Genomic DNA, 4490 nt, shown 5'->3' with positions numbered 1-4490 from the left:
CTGTGACTTTGTGGTGCTGGAGGAAGCAGGAGGCACGACACGCGTCTTGCAGTGAACATAAAACGTTTAATCAAAACACAAACACGTAAAGTCCTGCACAAACGGAGCTAGCACGCAGACGCGATGCTTGCATGGGCATGAACTTTAGACAAAGACGAGCACACGACACTGCGCGAACGCACATTAAATAGGTGAATTACACAGACCCACGTGACCTCGAGACAAGGCACAGGTGTAACCACGAACACGCTCACAAACAACCCACACCCACGGAAGTACAAACATGGACATAACGACACGCAGACAACATAGCGGCACGCCCACAGGGAAGGGTCCGGAGCTGTTCCGTAACACCTTACAGTGTCAATTTTTTCTCAACTGATTTACCATGCTGATATTGATTTGCATACTGCAGCTTTGGGTGTGCAATTAATTCAATTTAACTTGAAAAATCACATACTACATGTTTTATCATTTTTTTCTCATCATGTGCACCACATAAAATAAAACCATTAAAAATACAGAATGACATTCTCATATTTTCAACATATAACAATATAGCACTATGCAAGCTCTTTTATCATTCTCATTGGAGAACTACTTATCAAAGGATCTGAAATATGTAAGCTGATGTAACGAATTGACCAGGCGGAGAGGGATCCAAATGCGGAAGTAGGTCGCTTTTATTTACATAAATCACACACACAGAGAATGACCAGTAGATCACTAGCATTAGCAGCGGTAACGTTCTCTTGGGGTGGTCGTGACGGTCCAGGGTCGTAACGGGAGAGCAGAATCCAGGAGGTACAGAAGGGCTAGGGAGGAGATGAGGTCTAGGGAGCGAGCAAGGGTCAGAGCACGGGAGATCAAACAGGAAATAGAAACGCTCTGTATGTAGCATGAGTCAACAATACTTCGCGACTGAAACGTGCTGGGGAAGGTGTATAAGTGTGACTGAAAGGGGGCGTACTTACGTACTTGCATACTTGACGTACTTGATGTACTTACACTCTCAGAGTTATTTTAAAGGAGAGCTTGTTTAACACTTTATTTTGACACTGTTTTTTTGGGAGTTGGGAGTAAAATCACAGAGCTGAGACTCTGTTCAGAGTTGGATTAACTCTGGCAATAGTCAGATTGACTCTCTACTCTCAAATATTTCATCAACACCAAATATTTAACTCTGCTGATTTTGCTGTGTAGTCTGGCTCAATGGTATCTTGAATTCTGGCCTATCTGTGCTACTGTCTAGGATGAATTCTGTGACCAGATGCAAACACTTTGATAGTCGCTCTAAATAAGAGCGTCTAAGTATAATTGTAAATGTGGTTAACACTTTACACTAAGTGTTTACTTACTAACATTAACTAATGCATTAGTTAACATGAACAACACATGAAGTAACACATTAAAAATAATTAACTAACGTTAAGTTAGTCTTTCAGTTTCTCTCCCTCACTTTCTTCTTCATACATTTTATTATTGTAATTTATTAAAATTTATATCGAAGGCACAAAGTTGAATACTTGACCATGGTAAATTGCCTGAAACTTTTCTCTGAAGACTTCTCTCTCTCCAAAGTGGTCCCTCCCTATTCAAATACAATGGTATATTTAATGAGTCTATCCTAGATTCACCAGTATCACTCACTGACTCTAATACTTTCTCACTCTGTGCTTCAGAGCTTGAACATGTTCAGTCTAAACTACTGTATTTTAATGCTACTACTTTCATGTAAGTGACAGAACGTTAATTCAAAAACATCTGTTTTATCTCTTCAGGAGATTATGCATTTTGTTACAATTTTATTATGCCTTTCAAATTTTATTTTTTAGGTGCTCATGGACAATCATTGACCTCTTCTGACTCAGTGGTGAAGAGACCTGGAGATGAGGTCACCCTGTCCTGTACCGTGACTGGACTCTCTCTTAGCTGGCTTCACTGGATCCGTCAGAAACCAGGAAAAGCACTGGAATGGATTGGCCTCATTGATGGTGGCACAGGCACTATATTTGCCCAGTCTCTCCAGGACCAGTTCTCCATCACTAAAGACACCAGTAAAAACATGGTGTACCTGCAGGTGAAGAGTCTGAAAACTGAAGACACGGCTGTTTATTACTGTGCACGAGAGTCACTGTGACACAACAGGCCAATGAGCTGTTCAAAAACCGTTAAAATCAGCCGGTGTGACATGAGCGGTGATGTTTTTTTGTGACTTGGCTGTTTATTACTGTGCAAAAGAGAAAAACTACAAACCTGCATAAGAACTAAAAACTTGTGACTAAGTTATTCCTTTAGCAGGGAAGTGCACTCTAGGGAGATAAATGTTGTAAACACATCACTTTGCAGTTAGTGATTGTAACAGGTGCAGCAAGGGAGTGAGATGCAAGTTTAGAGGTTTTTATCTTCAGCAGTGACCGGGCAAGAAGAAAGTCAGCAGCACTGGGAGTTCAACTTGAGGCCCGACGGAGCACTGTTAAACACTCATCTAGTTCACAGCAGAGAGAACACAGTGTACAGCACTGGATGAGTGTCCCTATGGGCTAACACAGAAGAGACAGAAATAGGCAAATGAGAGACAAGTGAGAGAAAGTGAGGGTAATCAATGACCAATAATCAGGTGACTGGGAACAGGAAAGGTGCAGTGTGTGTGTATATGTGTGTGTGTGTGTGTGTGTGTGTGTGTGTGTGTGTGTGTGTGTGTGTGTGTGTGTGTGTGTGTATATGTAGGGCATTGGCCATGTCCATCAGACTGCGTACCTGGCACAATGTCACAGTGAACGGCTTTGAATATTGAACTCGCTTGAAATCATCGAAATCATTAAAATATCTCTATCAAGCTCTTTAGATCAGTTTAAATAATTATCTTTGAAGGATATTTTTGTGGATGTATTAAGTGACAGGTGATGCACCCCAGAAACTACAAAGAGCATATGAAAATGTATTATGTATATATAATAACTGCAATTGTTTAACAGATGTCTCTGATAATACTTAGATAGCATTTTCAATTTTGAAAAATGTCACATGCCTTTCCATATAAATAAAGCCAATGACACTGCTCAACCATATTACTCAAATTATTAATACTTGTAAATGTCCCTCTTCTAGCTGTCACTCCGGTTCCCTGTTCCTCAGGCCTATGTTGTTCCCTGCTTGTTGACCCTGCCTTCTTATCTGTTTCCATGGTTTCCCTCCGTCTGCCACGCCCGTGTCGTCAGTATTTCCACCTGTGTCTTGTTAGTTCTGTGTTCATTTGTGCTCTTTGTGATTCATGATTCTTGTGAGTTTACTCGGTTTGTTCTATTGTCCATTCTAGCATTTGTTCCTGCCTGTTATTTTTCCCTGCCTGGTTTTGTGAGTATTCCTTGTGTGTTTGTCATTATGCCCATTTACCTGTCGTATTCGGACTGCCTTCTTGTTATGACCCCTGCCTGCTCTTATGACTTTGACTATGGAATTACCCTTAATAAATCTCCTTCTCCTCAGCGTTTGTGTCCACCTCCTCGCTCCGCAGTGCATGCTGTGTTACAGTAAATGTATTTGTAAACATAACACAAGCGAACTATTCAGTCAGACAGCTACGTGTTGTGAAATGAAATACCAGAGATGGGGACTCGAGTTTGGGACTCGTACTCGCACTTAAGTCGCATACAGTATACAGTGACTTCAGACTCGACTTGGACTTGTGATTTGAGACTAGTGAACAATTTTTTTATTTGTAATGTTCTTTTGTGTTTCATTTGACGATCTCTTCTCCGCCTGTCTGTATGCGCTGGAGAGGACGCTCGCTTCTGTTCCACCATTCATAATAAGTTTTGGGTACAAAAACATTGCACAAGTAGCAAATAGAAGAGCAGCAAACTGCAGCGTGTGTTTGCCACCTGAAAACCCACCTGAAAAGGTTAGTCACTACATCTGCTACAAACAAGCTTAGCGTCACAGTTAGTGTTCCTTATAACAACCTAATGTTTACCCAATTAGCTTGGTATTGACTGGATATTTTTAAAAGGAGAGGTATTTAATATAACGTTTTGGCCTCTACATTCAGATAAAAATATGCTGTAACGTGCAGTATTTTAAGCTATTCATGTCTGACTAATTTGTTTATACTAGAGCTCCTAGAGAAGCGAAAAATTTCACAGGGCTTGGTAGGGTCCATGTAGCCCACTCCCCTGCTGTGAAGGGATTAACGCCCATTGTCTTGGTAATGCGGTGGAAGCGGCTCACCCCCAGCTCATACGCCTGCCAAAGCACAAGCTGGCTCACCCCCAAGCTCATATGACCAAAACACCAAACGTGATACTTCACGAAAAAGTTGAAGTTACAAGCAGACTGTATGTTACCGATACTACAACAAACGGCAGAAAATTTGTAGACTCGTGTTTCAAAAGTTACAATTCAATCGCACGTAGAGACGACAGTTTCTCTAATGAGTCCCGTCAAACAATAAAAATAAATAAAAATGTTTGAATCTTGCTCTTTGTATA

General features: G+C 41.0%; 1 pseudogene; it reads left to right on the top strand.

The window, feature by feature from the left end:
- The first annotated feature begins 826 nt into the window (after positions 1-826).
- LOC143508971 (Ig heavy chain V region 6.96 pseudogene) lies at positions 827-2140 on the top strand (annotated as a pseudogene).
- Positions 2141-4490: the final 2350 nt, after the last annotated feature.

This window comes from Brachyhypopomus gauderio, chromosome 2, assembly GCF_052324685.1.
Source record: "Brachyhypopomus gauderio isolate BG-103 chromosome 2, BGAUD_0.2, whole genome shotgun sequence".
NCBI classification, from domain to species: Eukaryota; Metazoa; Chordata; class Actinopteri; order Gymnotiformes; family Hypopomidae; genus Brachyhypopomus; species Brachyhypopomus gauderio.
Note: the sequence above shows the minus strand (reverse complement) of the source record. Positions and strands in the feature narration are given on the sequence as shown.